This window comes from Dermacentor andersoni, chromosome 7 (assembly GCF_023375885.2).
Source record: "Dermacentor andersoni chromosome 7, qqDerAnde1_hic_scaffold, whole genome shotgun sequence".
In the NCBI taxonomy this organism is placed as follows: domain Eukaryota; kingdom Metazoa; phylum Arthropoda; class Arachnida; order Ixodida; family Ixodidae; genus Dermacentor; species Dermacentor andersoni.
In genome coordinates, this window is record NC_092820.1 from 121630826 (window position 1) to 121652954 (window position 22129).

Sequence of the window (22129 nt, forward strand, 5' to 3'; positions counted from 1 at the left end):
GCTTTCAGAGACCTTTTAGTTACCTTTTATGCTGACAGCCTCTCTCGCTTGTGGGCATGTTTTAGCAGGCCTATCTTTGTTATGTACTGTCGTCGTGTGTTTTAATGCTTTGTTCGTTTTATAGCCAACCAGCCTTCCGAACCTCATATATATATATATAACGAGAAGAAAGGGGGTTAACCGAGGGGCCCGATTTTTATTAGTCATATCATAAGAAGCCAACAAACACTGACACCAAGTACAACATAGGGGAAATTACTTGTGCTTAATGAATGAAATAAAGAAACGATAAATTACTGGAAATTAAAGTGGATGAAAAAACAACTTGCCGCAGGTGGGAACCGAACCCACAACCTTCGCATTTCGCGTGCGATGCTCTACCAATTGAGCTACCGCGGCGCCGGTGGCAGGTAGCATATGTGGGCTTCAGGTAGCATATGTGGGTTTATTGACCAGTTGCCTTCACCCTAAACGATCACGTTCTCGTGACGCCTCCGGCAAAAAAGACGTTCCACGTCCGCCGCCAAGGTCTGTGAGTGGTGGCACTGGCTAACACTCGCAGGGTTCTACTAGGGCACATAAATACCCAAGAAAGTGGATGGGAAAACGGCGCCGCGGTAGCTCAATTGGTAGAGCATCGCACGCGAAATGCGAATGTTGTGGGTTCGGTTCCCACCTGCGGCAAGTTGTTTTTTCATCCACTTTAATTTCCAGTAATTTATCGTTTCTTTATTTCATTCATTAAGCACAAGTAATTTCCCCTATGTTGTCCTTGGTGTCAGTGTTTGTTGGCTTCTTATGATATGACTAATAAAAATCGGGCCCCTCGGTTAACCCCCTTTCTTCTCGTTATATATATATATATATATATATATATATATATATATATATATATATATATATATATATATAATAGGTTAGTGAGGGCTAGGCTTCACCTCAATTTGAAGAACGAAAGGGTAAAATTGGTGAAGAAGAAACAGGCCAACGTAGATACAGTAAAGGTAAAAGCAGACAAAGTCAGGTTGGCACTTGCAAGCAAATATGCAGCCTTAGAACGGAGAGATGAACATGATATAGAGGTAATGAATGAAACCGTAACTAGGCTGGCTTCAGAGGCAGTAATTGAAGTGGGAGGCAAGGCACCAAGGCAACCAGTAGTCAAGCTCTCCCAAGTAACAAAGGACATCATAAGGAAATGACAAAGAGTGAAAGTGCCCAACTCAAGGGATAACGTAGAATTCGAGAACTATATATATATATATATATATATCCCCTATGTTGTCCTTGCTGTCAGTGTTGGTTTCTTATGATATGACGAATAAAAATCGGGCCCGTCGGTTAACCCCCTTTCTTCTCGTTTATATATACGTTATGGCATATGTTCTTACTGAGGTTTTGGCCGGATGACCAGCCTTCACTCCGACGAGTCACGTGGTATTATTCATATTTCGCGTGGTTTATTTATTAGTCGGGAAAAAATTCGTACCCAATCAGTACGTCGCTGAGGATACCGCAGTTAAATATCATTTGGGGGTGCCTACAACATCCTCGTTGACATTTTGATAATCAGGACAGTACTTCTCGAGTTAGATAATTACTCACAGTTACCTTATTAAATGTCAGTAACGAAAAAATTACTGGCGGCTACTCCACTCTATTGGAAATAATACGCACTAGGCTTTGTTCGAGTGACACAATGGCTCTTTCTTTAAATCTTGGTGCATGATAGTTGGGATACCCCGTATACATATATGACCTCTTCATGCCAGTAGCGATGTTTACATCCCTAATAGATGTTGTAAATTATTATAAGAATTTTTTTAATGAGTCGTATTGCTTACTGGAAAAAGAAGCAATACTGAAACACATATATCATTCACGTGCATTTCCCACGCCGTTAATGAGAGTCTCACGAAGGAATCACCGAAGTCGGCAGGTTTCTTTCAGGGCCAAAAAAAGCACGCAAGGCACTTTGCAGTGAGGTGAACAAACAGCAACAATTTCGTTCTCAAGGCGTAGGCTACCCACAGCTTTAGAAATAATTGTTAATTCGCTACCTCCTTCTCTCTCAAAAATACACTAAACCGTCCTGTATATACAGGGTATTTCAGCGAACACTTTCAAAATTTTTTAGAAGTTGCCTGTGGCAGATAGCTCAATTCTAGTTGATGAGCCGCTCTACTCGAAGCAGCGGACACTACTTCGACAAAAAATTATAACGCGAGATTCGCAAATTAACAAGAATTCACTAATTAACTTTCTAGCTGATTATCTTATGACCCATATTGCAATTTACAAATTCTGGTAGTGGACTTCGCAGGGCGGATCCACTTGCAACGAATTCTCAGGACGGCACCAGTTTCGAGATATAAATTCCCGAACTTTGCGAAGAAATGCATTGGCGTTCCAGTTACTTGTGTGCGTCAGTGCATGAAACGACGTTTTGTTAACGTATTAACTGGAATTAAACTTAATTAGTGTCTGTTATTAATTAGTCGATTTTGCATCTCATTTTTTTTTTTTTTGTGCAAGCATTGTCCGCCGCTTCGAGTAGACCAGCTCATGAACTAGAATTGTGACATCTGCCACAGCAACTTTTTTAATATTTTTGAAAGTGTTTGCTGAAACGCACTGTATACATAAGTATATACTGTGTGTACATGGTGTTTACAGTGGAAATTTAAAACAATGTTGAAGTGATAAAATATGGATGAGGCAGCTGCGGCTGGTGCTTCTAATGCGCTTGTCTTCCTATTGTCAGGATTTGCAGAAATAAAGCGAAAGTACGAACTAAAAGCCGTGCTCGCCCGCACCAACAATCAGTGGTGCAGTAAGCTATTAGCCACAATAAAATTTTAAGTGAAAAGGTAGAGATAACTAAAAAGAAACCTCAAATGATGTGGGTGACAAAATTCTGGTAATGACACTTAAGGTTTAGGGGTGGGGGTGAGTAGCCTTCGGCATCGCCGCGGAGGGGTGGCTGCGTGAATTAATCCGACGTAACCCGCTTTTTCTTTCTGCGGACTTCATAATCATATCGTGGTTCTGGCATGTAAGACCCCAGCATTTAATAATATTGACGATGTTTCCGGCGCCTATGTTCACCCTCTCATTACAATCTTAAGAGGAAGCTTTACCTCGGGCCCAACTCCGACGCGGCTTATTCAAATACATGTAAAACGCAAAAACGTCTTTCTGAGATAACCTCTGGGCAGATTTCAATTAAATTTTGTTGCATTTGAGAGAGAAAGTTAACTTCTAGCGACTGTTGAAAGCGCAATTTCGCTTTAGGTCGTGAATATTGTTAAAAAATTTTCAGAAATTCGATAGCTTGAAAAAAATAGAAGCACAAGGTTTACAGATTCATACCTTTGCATCAACAACAGATATGGCAGTTCTGTAAGCGGCATCCATTAGATTATTGAAAGCGGACAAATTCGATATGTCATTTTATATCTTACGTGAATTCGTTACGTTGTTTACAAGGGTTGTGCAAAAGCTGTATTTATAAATTACTAAATTTTTTGAGATTCATGTGTAACATATCAGTTTTGTCCGCTTTAGATATACTGTTAGATGCAATTCACAGAATTGTATTATCATTTTTCGTTGCTCAGTTACAGTGTTATAAACTTGATAGTTTCGTTTTCTGAAGATTCTCAATTTTTGCCAATTTTTAATAGAAAGCTGACGACCTAGATCGAAAATTAGAAAGCATCAGTCACTGTATTTTAAGTTTTTGTTTTAAATGCAACAAATCTCGTCAAATTTGGTGCAGCGGTTGCCAAAAAAATGTCTTCTCATTTTACATGTATTTAGATAGGAGCACCCGAGCTAAAGCTTCCTCTTAAAAAGGTAATGTTGCACAACGACCGCATTGGGCTGTCCACTTCTGGAAGTTTACTCTGACATTCTAACAATGTACGTCTATTTATCTCTACGAGTCCCTGTGATTATGTCCTTCGTGTTTTTGGACGCCACCTACTGGGGAACCACGCGCCAGCCGCGCTGCGGCGGAGACAGCGTCACGTGACAGCGACGGCCGATCAACCAATGAGGCGACGAGGCGCTCCTTTCCGCTTGCGTCTGTCGGGCTGGCGATCGTCGAGCGTTTCACACAAGGTGGTTTCACCCAAGGTGGTTTCACCCACAGATGTTTACGGTATCACCCTTCGTCGTCGTTAAAACGATACAGCGCGGCGACTTTGACCCGGCAACCGCCGGCGCATAAATGATCTCTCGCGCTATATAACGGAACGCGAATCAGATTGCGCGCGGGCCACGCGAGCGCGAGGATTTTTTTGTTCTTTTCCTTTTTCTTCTTTAATTGCATCGCCTGGCGAACCGCGGGCGACTGTCGCGCATGCGAAAGCGAATGTAACGTTTTGCTTATGTGTTCCCGCGCCCGGTGTGATACACGCCCCGGGCCTACTTCCTCTCCCCGACTCTACCCTTCTGCACGTCTGTCATTGAAAGAGAAAACAAATTTTAAGAACGACACAAAGCCAAACGGAGAAAGGAGGCATGCAGGGAGCGAACAGTTTTGTTTGCCGATCCACTGGCGCAGTCAGTTCCGGCAGTCTCCATCTAATATGGCCGCCTGTTGAGGAGAGAGTGGAAGAGAGTCATGGAGGGGGGGGGGAGAAGGTAATGGGTGAAAGAGCGTTTGGCCTCAGGCTACAAGTGCGCCGCCGCCGCTAGCTTGCTACCGCACGCAGTCTGTCGGCGTCGTCTGCTTCCACGACGCCGGTTCGTCTGGTGCGCGCGAGCGATAGTGTCGGGGGAATTCCTTGTCGTCTGCACTCGTCGTCTGCTCTAGGTCGAACGAATTAATCGCGCCGAGCCGCGGATTAGTTCGGCGGCGTAGGCATGATTTAGCGGTTGTGCGTTCTAACTTATGTGAACGTCTTTCACGGTTTGTTTGTTTTTCTTCGAAAAACCAGAAAGACTTGCCGAACAGCGTTAGATACCTGTTGTTCCTCGCTCCTTGCATTCGAAGCGAAGCGAGTGATCCCGTTAGGAACCTCTGCAGTGCGTCGTTTGGTTTTTTTGTTCTTCGTGTGTTGTTCCAGCCCCAGTCGTTCGACAGGTACAACACCACGAAGCGTCCGTTTGCTGTGATTCGAGCAAAGCGACTCGCCCGTCTGCTTTGATAACAGTTCGCGAACTTCGGGTGATGTGCGTGAGTACTTCTGTTCTGTATTTGATGTGTGCAACGACGTGACGCCTCCTGCCGACCGATGGTGGTGCGTCCACTGAGTGCTTCTTTGGATTTTACTAAAGCGACCCGACGACTGCTGGACTCCCGAGCTCTAGGATCCGACGGCCTCGGACTTTGAGGTCAGTGCTAAATAACTTTCCGTCTGTGTCTCACTGATTTCAGTTATGCCTGATGAACAACTATGATATGCCTTGTGCGGGAGAACCGCGCGTATCTTTCAATCGTGCCGATAAATCTTGACGTTCATTTACTGCGTCTTTGTTGATTAATTTATTTGTGTGTCCGATACCGCGTGCTTTTGCGTTAGCGTCATACGGGGTTGGCCCTGGAAAGCTAACAATGCTCAGTAATCTAATTAATAGAGCCGCACATGAAATCACATAAGCTTCCATACTAAACTAACGAAATGCAGTTAAACGATTTTTCAGCTGGAGATGTTCGTTCTACAAAACAAGTTACGGTACCTTTCACCCAGCTCTCTTATGTTGCTGTGTGAAATATTTGTATTTCCGTTTTCGGTGGGTTTTTGCTTGGGTCATTAGCTCTGGCGATGCCCTTCAGTATTCGTCAAGTCAGCTAGCGTTGTCTTACGGTCTGATATTTCCAGACGCAGGAAATCTTGCGCAGCTAGAGGTTTTGTGTAATCATGGGGGAAAATGTTTTTATAAACTTAATCAGTTTTCACAAAAATGAGCGTACCGTTTTATTTTGTTGTTTCAAAGGAGCAATCCTTTCAATTTTTGCTGATTGCTATATTATCTTAAATCTACCGCTTTTGTGTGCACATTTATGTGTGAATGTGTTTTTGTTCGTATGAATGTTCACGGTGTTTGCGCTACGTTTTATGCGTGTATGTGTGTGTCTGTGTGCGTGTGCGGGCGTGCCTTTCAGGACGATGATTCCTTCAAATTATCCTACAGTAGTTGGTTGGTACTGTTGGACGGTTTTAATGAAATCAGCCGATGAAAAAGGCTGGCTTACGGTATAAAAAAAGTTAATAAATTAAAAAAAATCTTTGTATATCTTGTGCTAGCCCCTCTCCCCTTGCAGGGGTTCCACCAGAACGTCCTACAAAACTGTTCCTACTGCGATTAGTCTCCGCCGTCCACCCACCATCAACCCTCCCCCGCCCCTTTGACTTTCAATCAACGCCAGGCATTGACCCAGGCAAGCAATTAACGAAACTTTGACAAATTTCCGCGACACGGTCCCATTAGCTAACACACTTGCAACTTTTTTTCTCACGCATCTCCCTTTGTCACTTTCGCCCCCTTTTCGCACCAATTTTCCGCACGACGCGAGTTTTGGGTCCTCGGACACGTGTGTACAATTTCAAGTGTTTCCCGTTTCGGCGTCCTTTAACATCTCGGCGTTTACGTTTTTTTCGGACGGTCCCAGTTGCAATAACAGCTTCGCCGTGAAATGGTTTCCGCGTGGCAATTTTTTTTTTCTATTCATATATCGTCTGCATATATGGACTCACTTCTTCCACGTCGCCGTTCATTGTATGTCCAAGCATTCCATGACAAACAGATTCGGTGGACGACGTTCGACGCCATATATGCGCTGCCGTAAATACAACTTCTATACAGCACAAATAAATATTAGAAAAAGAAAGCAATAAACCATAGTCTGCTTTGTCAACACGCCGTGCTTGAAGCTTATCGTCGTGGTAGTAATTGTCAAGGCATGGCAAAAAAAAAGTAATCAAGGGCTAAACTTTTGACATCGCCGGGACATATTCGCGACATTGAAGCACCCGTAGTCTCTTTAGTAGTTGACTGATTTGAGTGCTGGATTGATGTGGTTGGACTAAACTCCGTAACTTACCAAACGCTGTTTCTCGGTGTTGACGGAAAGGTTTGTAAAATGAATCGGTCGCACCGTTATAGTCAGTGACTCTCTCATTAAAAGTTAGTTGAGGGGAAATCTGTCGCTCGGCATTCGTCCATGACAGTCATACATATGGCGTAGATAAAATACCGATTTGGCACAGCTTCTTTTACTGTTGTCTTTTCTTTTTTCGCCGTTATGTAGTGGTTATGTTAAGGTTATGTTACGGTTATGTTATGGTTCAAGTATACAGCCTCACAACGTTTATGCGCAACGCTTATGCGCTGTGTTCTTAGTATTGAAATGAAAATAAGGAGAGCCGTCACTGCAACGGTGACGGCTGCAAACGCTTCTAGTTTCATAATAATAATAATAATAATAATAATAATAATAATAATAATAATAATAATAATAATAATAATAATAAAGATATAAGCTAAGAAAAGGCGTCACAGGCTCGGAAAATAACGAGCGCGGTGAGCTCACGAAAGTAAACGAGGAACACTATAACACATGGAGGCAAAAGGCGAGGAAAGCTTATCGCACGCGCTTCGCTGAGTCCCGAACAGGCACACGAGGATTGGTGCACAGATGAGCAACATACCTAGATGAGGTGATGTGAGCGCAGAGAAAAGCCGAAAGCGGGCTGAATCACACGAGACATATACACAGATTAGTATGACGCACACATATATATTTTTTTCCAGTGCTTAAGTATGTTAAGGTTTCCTTTTTTCTTTTAACGCGTGTTTGTGCAAAACAGCACTATTAGAATAGATACGCGATATTTACTGTCTTACAGTCGTATATATATTGTGCGCCTTAATGTTCAAGCCTAATTCATTTTATCTACTACAGTTTCCGCCGCACAGGTAAATTTCGATCAAACATTTCTAGTGTACCTGGCGCTGAATCTAGGCGATAATTAATCCTTAAGCCTCACAGAAGGGAGCTTGGTGATCAATCCATTGAGTGAGCATCTTTATCGTCTCCAACCATCGAGCAGAGGCGAGAACTCAAGGCATGCGCACCGCCTCACAAAGGTACACTTTCTCAAATACAGTCACGGCAACAGATATCAGGAATAGCAGAAGCAGCCTGTTTTATGTCCACTGCAGGACGAAGGCCTCTCCCTGCGATCTCCAATTACCCCCTGTCTTGCGCTAGCTGATTCCAACTTGCGCATGCGAATTTTCTAATTTCTTCACCCCACCTAGTCTCCTGACGTCCTCTACTGCGCTTTACTTCCCTTGCTAACTGTAACTCCAATGGTTCTCCGGTTATCTGTCCTACGCATTACATGGTCCGCCCAGCTCCACTTTATTTTTTTCTCTTAATGTCTTCTAGAATATCGGCCATCCCCGTTTGCTCTCTGATCCACACCGCCCTCCTTCTGTCTCTTAACGTTACGCCTTAATGTTAGGCAACAGATATTATGTATGTTTAACCAAAGTGATGTTATAGCGTGGAAACACTTGCGAAACAATCTGCACACAGTAAACGCGTATAAAATATGCCATAGGATGCCTCAACACAAGCCATATAAGGAAGAATACTTCAGCAGTGCATTCTCAATTACGAAGGTACTCTTATATCAAAGACACAAAATTCGGCATATATTATTATTACAACTGTGCTCACTAACGCGATTAACTAAGCAGTGCAACACTGCCTACATAAGTACATTTAGTTGACAGATAAAAATGCGCCATTCAACATAACAACCTTTCAGTCGCTTGAAAAAATATAACTAGTGCAGTCATTCGGTAAGCAATGGAGCCTTAATTTCCTTTTTTATAGTGCATGAAGAAATAGTATACATACCGCTTTATTTTCAAATATATTCTGCGACACCATTAAATATTATATCAGATACGCACGTTGACCACGATCGACGCCGTGAAAAGAGGCTCGCTGTATATATGCCTCATATATGGCTTTTTAGAGTGTTGATATAACTGACGAATCCTGTTCTGTATCTTTACGATTCGCTCGTGATTTTGCCTGTGCATTACGTGAAGAAATAATTACGCCACTCGGGCCTTATATTGTTACGGCGCAACCAAGAGAGGCGCCAGTCACTCTGAAGAAGGTGATTAAGATTAAGAATACGATTTGACGTGTAAAGGGAAATCGCTCTCGACAGCCGTCTTGTTTACGCATCGTTGTCTCTCGTGCAAATGTTGTAAATACATCTTTATACGTGACTTCTGCGACGTAACAATGTTGTCCCCAAACGGTCGTCTGGCTTTTCGTGCATTTCGTTTATTTCACGCGTACACGCGCCATATCCCTGTCGCGAACGCTGTGCCAGACCGACATGCGCATGCCATTCGCGGCCTAGAAGTAGCAAGTCAAGTCAAGTTTAATGCAACAGTCATGTTAAAGTTACATGGTAATAGTATTTCAGCAGGAGGTCCCATAGTTTTGAAAAAAAAAATACTGCCAGGGGGACCTCCCATAATTACATAAATAAGGTTATTATACAAAAACAGCAAAGAAGCACGGTCATGTGAACAATAAGAATAATTGTGCAAGTTGATTACCAATAACAAGAAATTGGATACATAAGTTATTGGTAATGGTAATTATTGAAAAAAAGACATGAAAAATAATCGAAAGAATATTGAGGCTCACAACGTCGAAAAAAGAAGGAAGGCAGGCGAACATAGATAAAATATCGTTTTCGCGCAAAGCGTGCCGCAATATGTACAAGCATCTCTTATAGTGTACTGGTCGTAACCCGCACTGTTACTGCGTGGCAAGTTCAAATTTAAAAAATAAAGTGCTCAATGAACGTACTTATTGTTAAAAGGTTGTACATTTGTAATAAACTTTAATTAATTGTTAATAAACAACTATTTTTTAAATATTTGTTTATTAAGCATTAATAATCAATCTTATTCGTTGGTATAAGCAATATTTTTTTTTTCTACAAACTTCACTTGAAAAGAGCGGTATGATAGAAATGAGTCTAAATAAAGAGGCTATTTTTTAAGAAGTGATACTTAGGAGATGCTGGCGCATTTAGGGAGCGCATTTTGGTATAAAGCAAATATATAATTCATATGAAATAACAAGCCGACAGTGAAAAAGAGAAAGGTAACAAGGACGTAGACGTCAGACAGTCAGTGGGCGTAAATGCGCGCGCGCGCGCGCGCGCGCGCACTCACACACTCACACACGCACACACACACACACACACATACACACACACACACACACGCACGCACACGCACACGCACACGCACACGCACACACACACACACACACACACACACACACACACACACACACACACACACACACACACACACACACACACACACACGCACGCACGCACACACACACACACACAGTTCGCTACAGAAATCAGATAAAACAAATTGGAAGCATAAGCGTCGCATCACACAAATGCAAAAGAGACAACTCACAAGACAGGTCAAATGATACAAACTAGAACGTAAAGTAAGCGCTCGTATAGATAAATTAAATGGAGAAAATATAAAGTCGGGCCACAGAAATTAACGGGAATTCTGTCGTGTACGAAGGATACAAACGGCAATCAATAATTTCCAACAGTATTACTCCTTTCCGAGAGTTTCTGGAGGGCCCCTAGCACTCACCTTTGTAATATATATCTTTTGGCCATGAGACTAGATATTTTTAAGGCATAAGGCCTTGTGGTCTATTACCATTAGAGTGCGTATCAAATGGTGTGTTTCAGCATCATGTCGTGGGCATTCTAGCAATGGGTTATGTATGTCTCCATCCGCGGGATCACAAATGCGTTGTGGACTATCAGCGCGACAAATGTTACGCAGGAAATGTTTCTTATAAACGTGGTACCTGCAGCCTAAAGCGGTGAGCTATAGTGTTTCAATGGAAAGCTGGTATTTAATGTGCGTGGGAATGTGAAATTCAATGCAGGGTTGCATTACCGCTGAAGATGTTCAAGTTTGATCAAACCGTGTTTCTCTGCAACCACGGGCTGAAGTATGTCCTAAAATATGGCGCAACTCGCGACTTGTGACGTAGAGGTGGTCCTGATGTTACGTCGTCATTATGCGCTTGTCGTGCCACCTGATCAGCTGCTACATTCCCTGGGATGTTGCAGTGGTCAGGTAGGCACTGCAACATGATTACTTGAAGTCCTTTCGTCGCCTTTGTAAGCTTTTGTTTAACGTTTTCATAAACCGAAGCCCGTGTTCTGCGGACTGATGTCGGCATTACCAAGAGGTGATAATGCTGCCTGAGGATCGCACAGAATATTCGTGGCTGTACAAATAATTACCCACTACATATTATCTTCAAGAAGGTCGTTCAAAGCCTGAAATACTCATTTTTTGACAAAGTCTGTGTATGCTGACCTATAATTTCCCAGAGAGTATCTTGCGGTGCTATTGGCTCCGTGTTTGCCGGGGTTTTTGGCTTTCTCGCTTGAAAATCGGCTCATCTGCATTTCAGCCGACACGGAAGAAGAATATAAAAGTGACCCGGAATGGCAAACTTTCCGCACGAGTATAAATGTCACTCTTACTGACAGCGCAGTCTTGGCAAGCCAGAAATAACGTCATAACGTACCACGGTCTTGCCACGCAAGCTCCTGGAGAAGGTGTTGAAATCTGCTGGTTGGTACATTTCGTAACTACTCGGGAGGTCACAAGATTTGGATAGCGCCTATACCATACGTGGACCAGTTAATAGCTTATAGAGAAACAATAATTATGGTGTCCCTTACAGGAATCGAAGTCTCAACTCCTAGTGAGTTCTGAGAACTTTATCTCCTTCTGAAAAAAAAAGAAAGACACAAAAGATGCAGAATAGAGTTTGAGATCCGTGACGTCATACTAACGTATCGACTGTGCGATTTCAGCTCGAAATCCCAGACAAAAAAAAAAAAAAAAACTCTGCCTTTCTTTTTCGTCGCTACTAACCAATGCCTTTTAAACCAAGTAAGCGCACAATAACTCCTAATATTTCACCAGTTAAAACTGAGTTATCGAAGTCTGTACTTTTTTTTCCTACATAGGCCACACGCTTAGCACGCTAGTCCCGATGGCTATGATGAGAAACGAAATAATTCCCACAGTACACTACACGGATACACAAAACACACCGCAACCCTCAACAAACCAAAGTATCTCACTGCGACAATGTGTATCCGTGGAAGTTTAAAAGTGCACTTCGTTGGCGCGAGGTGCCACTGGCAGCGTTAGTCCATGCTTCTAAGAAAGTTTCTTTGCTCAAGACGTGACGCTATTCGATGAACGTTCGGTGCAGACATTAGGCCTGCTCTTTTCAGCGTAGATATAACCTGCAAGCCCACATTGAGTCGGCTATGTCTTCCCTCACGTTGTACGCAGGGCACAGTGGCGCCGACTTTGTTCGTTTGGTTTTTAGACATGGAGATATTTAGTATCTGCCACATTTAGCCGAATGCAATGTAGACAATGCCCGATCACATCTGTTAAGGCCACACGGCATGCAAAGCTCGCACTTAGGATCGTAAGTGCAAACAGGTTTGTGGTGATGTTCTGAGTGTGTCCAGACGACACGCCGCGCGCGCCTCGCGATTGAAAAAAAAAAAACATAAAAAAACGAGGCACGTGAGCTGATAAATTGAGTTAAGCGTTTCTCTTGAGTGTGCCTCTAAAATAACCCAGACTCAGGAGTGATGTTGGTACTGTGTATATAGTTAACGTTTGGTCATACGAGCCCCGTTCCTCTCGGCTTATCCTGGAGCAATGGAACTTGCAAAAGATTCTCCAATCATTCTTTTTTATTATTGTTATTACTAACTGCGGTCAAGGAGATGCTGGTATCAATAAAGAGAAAACGAGACATCCACCCAACCGTAGCAATTGCTACAAAGGAAACCCATATATATACGGGTTCCTCGAAAGAAAAGCCTCCCGGTTGAAGAGAAATTCGTCTTGGTCAGGGACTCGAATCCGGGACTACCGCATTTCCTAGGCAGCCGCTCTACCGTCTGAGCTTCTTACTACTTCCATTTGAGCTTATTTATTACTTCCCTCCACCTTGCGGGTTTCCGCAGAACTATTACGTCAAGGAGATGCTGGTATGTTGGTGCCTTTATGTATCTTGGTGCTGGTATGTTGCGGCCTGTTACTCCTCCTTTTTCTTAATTTGTAGATGTGCTGAAAAAAAAAAAAAAATAAACGTTTCGTGCAAGGAATGCAGAAAAAAAGAAACGCTATGCTGACAAGAGTTCAAAAGTTCTCTGGAACACTGCAAGACTAAATGTTTCTGAGCAGTTCACAAAATTCTAATATTCGTGTTGATGTGCAAATGACGTACCTCCTTGATGGAAAATACGGCGCGCATGAACACACATACACACACATACACACACAAAAAAAAATGTCAGTGGAACACGATAATAAATATTATTACGGAAACACAAATATGTAAAATTTAAAAAACAAATATAATTACTTCTACAAATACAATGTCGTATTCAAAGTTACAATAAGAAGATTTAGTCACTTTTATATACGCTCCTGATTCCTCAAGAAACTGAACTAGTAACATTAACTAGTGACATTATTTAGTGACATTAGCCTCCTCTATGAGAGCGTGTATCTTCGCGAAAAACCTCTTACGGTGGGCACTATAAATCTTGCGGTGGAATAGACGATGTGCTAATGCTGCATCATATGGTGGCGCATGCTGGCTCTATAGAGCCAAGATTATCGCTACTTCTCAATTTCGTTGGATAACAGTGCTCTTTACGTAGAGCCTGGATTTTGATTTTATATATATATAACGAAACGCAGTGCTGCCTTTGAATGACGATACACGATGCTTGATATCTTTTACGTACTTGCTGGAATGCATCAGTGCGAATAGGACACGTCACGGAAGTTGTATTTCAAGACTTTCTTTGCCAACACGCAAGGCTGCGTGTGTCGTCAGAATAAGCGGACGCTGACTCGTACTCGCTCACCAATATTTTTTTTCACAGGCTCATGTGCTCACTCACGCGCACGTGTGCTCGCACTCGCGTACGTTCACCCGCATCCACGGTCAGGTCCACTCAAAATCACCTTGACTGGAGTTCGTTTTATTTTTATTTTTCGTACTCACTTTAACCGGCACCCACTGCTGTTCATGTTCACGTCCACTGCCAGCCTTCGTCGCTCACTAACGCTCCATCTCAGACCTGTGAACTGTGAAGTGAGGGCAGAGCGTCTACACTCACGAGGGAGTACGCCGACCCTAAGCCTGGGGGCGTCACGTCCCCGATTTCACGTCGATTGTACGCGCCTATTGGTAGCACGATCATTCGAAGCAAACAGACGAAGCCATTGAAAGCGTAAGGGTAAAATAACTGTCTCCCTTTAATTGAAATGCAGCTAGGAGACGACAAAGAAACGAAAGTGGGCGATAAGGCAGGTGGGGGTCGAACCCACGCGCCCTCCTCATTACCCGCGCGCGATGCTTTACCGTTAATTAAACTGCCGCTGCGGCCGTTCCCCAGGCGTCGTTCTCCGGAGTGTTCGCGCATGTGTGCTGGCGGGTCCAGCCGTGGGAGAGTTTGCCAGCGACACTGACTGGCACGGCGGCGAATGGGGAACGTCCTTCCGATCGCTGTCGTCACGCAGTGCGTGACTCGGTTGCCCTTATTCTGGCTCGGCATGCCGATTGTTGTGCTCTCTTATCGAAACATCGCTCAAGCCCAGTTATTCTTTCTTTTTGGCGTCGCATCGAGATGCGTTTGAAGTTTTCAATCCTACTCTTAAACTTTCTCGGTTAAGGTCCTTAGTAATTTGCTGCAATTCACCCCCTGTGTTGCTAAACAGGGCAATGTCACCTGCGAACCGAAAGGTGTTGAGATATTCGTCGTTGATCCTCACTCCAAAGCTTTCTCAGTCTAACAGGTTGAATACTTATAAGCATGCACACAATAGCATCGGAGAGATTGTGTCTCCTCGCATGACCCCTTTCTTGATAGGTATTTTTTTCACTTGTGGAGAATTACGGTAGCTGCGGAGTCTTTTTAGATGTTTCCCAAGATATTCGCGTATGCCTCCTGTACTCCTTGATTACGCAATGCCTCCATCACTGCTGGTACCCCTACTGAATCAAATGCCTTATCGTAATCTATGAAACCTGTATATATACAGGTTGATAGTACTCCGCAGATGTCTAAATTACCTGATTCATGACATGGACGTGATTCGTTGTAGAACATCCCTTCCTGAAGCCAGCCTGTTCTTTTGGTGGATTGAAGACAAGTGTTTCCCTGGTTATATCGTAAATTATTTTGGTGAATATTTCATACACTAATGAAAGCAAGCTAATGGGCCTATAATTCTTCAATTCTTTAACGCCTCCCTTCTTATGTATTAGTATAACGGTGGCATTCTTCCAGCTTTCTGGCACCCTTGAAGTCGATAGACAGTTGTTATAAAGGGCCGCTAGTTTTTCAGGCATTATGTCTCCTCCATCTTCGATTAAATCGACTGTTATTGCATCTTCTCCTGTCGCTTTTCCTCGGCACATGTCTTGCATGGCCTTTCTAATTTCATCGCTAGTTGTAGAAGGATCCTCTGTATCCTGATCAGCACTACTTCCAATGAAGGATGCGTGGTTGCTCTGGGTACTGTACAGGTCAGCATATATTTTTCGGCAGCTTTTACTATATAATCGAAATGCTGATGACACCACCATTCTTGTTTTTCACTGCATACAACTTGCCTTGTCCAACGCCAAGTTTTCTTCTCCGTTATTTCATGCTGCTGCCATTTTTCTTTACTGCATCCTCAGTCTGTCCGATGATGTAACTTAGAATACACCTTGCTTTCTTCTCGTTTATCAGCTCTGACGGTTCAGCGAATTCTATCTGATCTCTTGAGTTACACTTTCATGCTTTGTCATTTCTTCATTAGGCGCTTTGTTACTTCGGAGAACTTACCTACCGGTTCCCTTGGCGCTTTACTTCCCACTTCAACTGCTGCTTCTGAAATCAGCCCATATATTACCTATATATTATATTCATCTTCTTGTTCTAAAACTGCATACCATCTTGTGAGCACCAACCTGAATTTGTCTGATTTTACCCTTACTGCGTCTAGGTTGGCCTGTTAATCCTGAATAATTTACCTCTTTCTCTCTTCATGTTGAGAGCAATCCTAGACCTCGCTCACCTACGATCAGTGCCCTTTGCGCGACCGATGGTCTGCATTCTGCACTGTGCTGGGATCGGTATATAGTATTATGCAGAAGACAAAGGTAATCTTCAATAGCCTGGCAAGAAAACAAGAATTCATGGTCGCCAGTAAGCCTCTGCAGTCTGTGCAGGAGTACGTTTGTCGAAGTCGATTACTTAAAGGGGACCTTGATCACGAGTTTACAGGAGAATAAAAATAGGTCGGAGTGTAAAAGGCAGGCATTACCGAATTCTGACTGGGAGATTACCACTGTCGTTGAAAAGAAAAGTTTACAGTCACTGCGTTCTACCGTTGCTAGCATATGGGGCAGAGACTTTGAGGTTAACAGAGAAGCTTGAGAACAAATTAAGTACTTAGCAAAAAAACGATTCAACGAGAAATGTCAGCCGTAAGGTTACGAGACGGGAAGAGAGCGGTGTGGATCAGAGAGCAAACGGTAATAGCCAGTATTCCAGTTGACATTAAGAGCGGCAAAATGGAGCTGTCTAGGTCATGCAACGCGTAGGGCAGATAACCGACGGACCATTGCAGTTACAGAATGGGTGCCAAGGGAAGGGAATGAGTGCAGTCGAGGACGGTAGAAAATTAGTTAGGGTGATGAAAACTAGGAAATTTGAAGGCACAAGCTGAAATCAGTTGGCGCAGGACAGGGGTAATTGGAGATCACTAGGAGAGGCCTTCGTCTCACAGTGGACATAAAATAAGATGATGATGATGACGACGACGACGCCGATGACGATGATGGTGGTGGTGATGATGATGATGATGATGATGATGATGATGATGGTGGTGGTGGTGGTGGTGGTGGTGGTGGTGGTGTTTGCCGCGTTTAATGCGATAGCATTAGAGGCGGACTTCACCCACTTTTGAGGCATCAGGTATCTAACAGAAAACACGCATGCCGATGCCGGAGGCAGCGCGGTCTACCAACGTCTGAAACGTCACGTTTCACAGAGCGACTCAAATAGCGATGAAAGAGAGGCGCATGCGTGAGGTCCCGGCCTAATGGTTAGGGCTCGATACGCTGGGAGATAGAGGTTCGATACCACCAAATCGGCCGCGCATATATGGCGCTATAGGCGGACTTCGCCCACCTTGGAGGTATATCCAGTAGAAACGTCGAGGCGTGTTGGGTGTAAGCGAGCGCGTCACAACGCCCATGAAATCGCGAGTTTGCGATAGAACGTCACTCCAATAAATGAGTGTGCGCACACCCCTTATCAAGATCAACTACGGGCTGCCCAGAGGGTCCACGATGACGCCAAAAGACTCTGCCTGGCGGTGCCGACGTGGACGCGGCCCGCCTCGGTCTGAAAAGACCGCGCTTCAGAACACTAATAAAGTTTTGTGAATGAATGAATGATTGCCCGTGACGCAATCGCGGGCAGCTGTCGAGACGTCGCTGTCGTCACAATCTGACTATGCTCCATTGCATACTTGGAGTGACGGCAATGCTGAGTTCTGGCTTAGTTTTTGTTTCTTTCTTTTTTCTGTACCGCCTTAACATGCTACGACTTGCTAGGAACACGCGTGCGTGGTCTTCATTAAATGCGTTTCTACACAAAGGAAATAATATAGGAGATGTGTTACTGCAACATTCTAATGTAGGTGATGGTTGGTTCGTGTTCAATCGTTTTAACTTGAGCAGCAATTGAGCCAGAAGGAGAGACAGGAAGAGAAGGTGAGGCAGCTAGGTTAACCAGGTTACACCTGGTTGGCTACCAAACTGTGGGGAAGGGTGAAGAGGGAAGATAAGGTAAAAGAAGGAACAAAGAAGGAACCGGAAATAGAAAAGTATATAAGAACAACAGATCACTTCTTTTTGTCGTGCCGCGCCGCTTCGTTATACCGAGAAAAAGAATCTTACAAATTCGCTTTCGCGGAAATTGCCCTCGATCAAAGAATTCCCGTTATACTTCCATTCGGAGCTTCGACTCGCGGCCGTACAGCACTCGCCGGGACGTTTGCATCGCCGTCCAGGAGTTTATTATTGATTCCAAGCGATTGCCCGTAATAAATTTGCCTCCTTTGTCACTGTAATTCTCGATAGCGCTTAAACCCGGGCTACGCCGTTCCTTTTTCTCCACCTGTCTCATTTAATAAACGAAATTTTCGGAAATCTGCGAGTAGAACCTGAGTTTTCTATTCAGTACCTTCATCTTCTCGAGCCCTTGGCCAATCCCCGATAGCGGTTACGAGCCACGATTTCGTACAACAACAACAACAACAACAACAACAACAACAACAACAACAACAACGACGATGACGACGACGACGACGACGACGACGACGTCGACGACGACGACGATAAGAAGCGATGCTCGCGCACGCACTCGAGACCTTTAAACGCACATGCGGATTCAAAGGCGCTCGCAAAGTCAAATCTTCTTTATTTCAGAAGTGCAGCACTGCAGCTCCGCATGGTTCGATTTTCGTGCGTGCGACGGTCGAGCTCATGGACCCACTATCTTTTTTTTTTCTTCTGTAAACGGGCCTTTCGAAAGTCCAGCACGTGCGAAAAGTTGTGGAACAAAAACAGCAAAAAGAAGAGAGAGAGAGTGAGTGAGAGAGAGTGAGTGGGTGAGTGAGTGAATGAGTGAGAGAGAGAGTGTGGGTGAGTGAGTGAATGAGTGAGAGAGAGAGAGAGAGAGGGTGAGTGAGTGAATGAGTGAGAGAGAGAGAGAGAGAGCTAAGCCGGACAGCGCCGCTGTGTGTCTGCCCTGTATTTGCATCTTTCCCCCTTTCCTTCCATAGCCATTCACGCTGCTTCACTTAAAAAGATTTCCTCGAAGTGTAGAGCGCTCCGCGAACTTTCCTCGCGAAGCGCCGTCTTCTTCCGCTTTGCGCAACCCGTGCGATGGAGCGCCTCGCTTCGATATCCGGCGCATTTGCGTCGTGTCGCAAGATGCGCTTGGCGTTATAGCGCGAGCGAAACCGCACGTTTCCTTCCCCTTTCTTGAATTACTTTATTTTATTTTATTTAGTTATTTTTTTCGTCACTTCAGAAGCAGCAAATGGCACAGCGAACTTGAGAGAAAGTCGCCTAGAGGCTTGGCAGTGGCGAACGTGGCGTGTTGTAAGTAGCCGCTTCCGGACATCTCTGACGATGCAAGAGCTTCTAGGGATAATCAGTATTGGGGAAGGAGAGAGAGAGAGAGAGAGACTTTATTTTTAACTCGGCTCGGTTTTCTGGCACTTTGAACGCACTCCCGCGCAAATGTTAAAGGGCACTTAAGTTTATGTAAGGGATACTTAGTTAGGCTGTCATTGTAAACTAAGCGTCTGAAATTATGAAACGGCGAGTATTACCGTGGGAGGTGGCTTGATAAGCCGGAAAAGACACAAAAACGACTGGTGACGACGCGCCACCCTAGAAGTTGCCGCAATGGCCCGCTGTGACGTCATCGTTTTTTTTTTGACAGCGTCTGCGTGCGCCTGTTGAATTATTAAACGGCAAATAGATCGACTGCATTGCAGTATAAAGGAGCCATGGACTTAGCAAGTTTCTAGAACGGGTACTGAGCGATGGCTGCCGAAGTAAAAATAAATAAAGATAAAATAAATATGCTTCGACATCCGTTACGTCACACTGACGTACCGGCGCTGGGATTTGTTGAACTTTTGCATTTGTGTTACCTTATAAGCGACAACCTATTACCGTAAAGCTACTGAAAATAGAGTTTTTAAAGAATACCTTGTCAGTCCAAAGGGACTGGGCGTTGCTTTCCAGAATTACATATGCTATGACGTACGTATCACATTTCGACTCCTTTTGTGCAGAAAATGGACGACGCCAATCGTGGGAATAGACTGGCAGCATGAGAGCTGATCTTGAGCATCAAGGTTTGGGTACGCGGTAGCTCGTATTGCATGGTATTAATCGTAACTTACAGCGCATACATAGACGAGGGACAAAAAGCACGACGAAGACATCTTTCGTCGTCCTTTTTGTCCCTCGTCTATGTATGCGCTGTAAGCGACGGTTGATACCATGGGATACCAACTAGCCCGTACCCAAATGTCTTCGTCGTCCTTTTTGTCCCTCGTCTATGTATGCGCTGTAAGTGACGATTGATACCTCGAGCAAGTTTCTTTTTCTGAAAAACCACCACCACCACCACCACCACCATCATCATCAGCAGCAGCATAATCATCACAATCATCATTATCGTCGTCGTCGTCTTCGTTGTTTAGTGCTAGGCCCCCACCCACCTAGCTACGCCACTGGTGTGATTCAATAATCGGCGATCGCTTTGTCCCAGAAGGTGATAAGTTTTCTCGACGATTTGTTTTTTACTGTTGTGTAACGTGCTGAGGGTTTTTCTTTTTTTTTATTTACTGAACATGTGTGGGCATAGCGTTTGAGTGCTGTTGCTGCTTTCTTTTCATTGTTTCCGTTAGTAGCGCAGTGTGTGTGTTCATCGTGCGTTTGCAACATTACGTTCAGTCGCGAGTCAGCGTTAGTGGCGAATGCTCTTCTTTTGCCTGTGTGCATTTGGCGATGTACCCTTTACTACACACAATGTGGCTACTAAAGCGGCCTGTAAAGGGCGCGTAAAGGCAACAAAAGTTTGGAGCGGGAAAGCGCGTGGACGAGGACACTATAGAAGCCGCACCGGCGGTATGCAATCCCAACTGTCTTTCTTGTTTAGCTTTTCTCGTGTCTTCATTTAACCTCACATTTCGACGCGCTTAGACAGAGTCTTATTGATAGTCTTGTAGCAAACAGCACAGCATGTGAAGCACACTCGAACTCAGAGCGCGAAACGATCGCAACAGGAAAAGAAAGACACAAGCGTCCTTCTTTTCTTCTTGTGCTCTCCGTGTCGTGTCACTGTCATTTTCCGCGCTGATTTCAATCGTGCATCCGTAACTTTCTGCCTTGCAGCATCGCAAGGTTAACCTTTCGCGTTTGTTCTTCTTCAGTCAAGTCGATTAAAGGTCTGCTGACACAATTATGGCGCAACTTTTTTTTTTTATTCTTATCCGAGCTTCTACGATTTCGCGCGTCAGCGGAGAGCCTGTCATTTAAGCACCACCGGCGCGCTCGATGAGTACACACATAAGCGACCGCGTAAGTACACAGTGCACTTTATTTTTTTTTTCAAAAGTAAGTCAACATCGGCACGCTTGGCGGCGACTGGCGAGGCGTCAGTCATCTCCGAGACGAACGCTGTCATCGCTCATGTGCAAGTAATCGTTGAGACACCTTTCCTCTCCGACCTGTACGCGCCGTTTTCCGCATGTCCGAGGGCGGGGATGCCCGGACAGAGCATCAGGCGCACGAGAGGGGCCCGCGGGCCTGAAGTCACGCTTAAACATTTTCCGGGGAATTCCGCTTACGCCTGCGGTCTGGTACGGACAGCTTGTCTCGGCGTCGATTCGACACCGGCTCGTGTCCGAAGTTTAGCAGGTTCGCTGGAGCACGACTGTGAGCGGAGATGTGCGAGGCCAAATAAACGCGAGCGTTTCTTAAGCAATAGCGCCTTTGCAACTTCGGCCACTTCGCGTGGGTGCCGGTTGGTAATGACGTTTCTAACTTGAAGCCAACCGATTGGCCGAGACAATGTGTTGCGGTTGAGAGGCTTTGGCATGAGCGAGTGTGTTTCTCACCGCGTATAGTACAGAAACGTATAGCGAGACCGACGCATCACATTATGCGTGTATACATGGCCCTTTAAATCTGCCGGTGACCACTTTTGCTCTCGGTGAAATCACTCAACAAAAAGAACAAGCGCTGTCTGAGTATCCCGAGTGTACCAAACGTACGCCTTGAATAGCATTATTATTTTTTGTTATTAAGTCAGAGCTTCCGTTGTCTGCTGGCTATATTTCTTACCGAGTGATGTGGGGGCTGATTTTGAAGACCGTGTGT

General features: G+C 44.4%; 1 protein-coding gene across 1 annotated transcript in view; it reads left to right on the plus strand.

The window, feature by feature from the left end:
- The first annotated feature begins 4775 nt into the window (after positions 1 to 4775).
- The window catches only part of LOC126533898 (sperm-specific sodium:proton exchanger-like), a 253955-nt gene continuing 236601 nt past the window's right edge, over positions 4776 to 22129 (plus strand). Inside the window, exon 1 of the mRNA XM_050181107.3 lies at positions 4776 to 5343. The gene's annotated coding sequence lies outside the window, so the exon portion shown is untranslated. The remainder of the gene's footprint in view (positions 5344 to 22129) is intronic.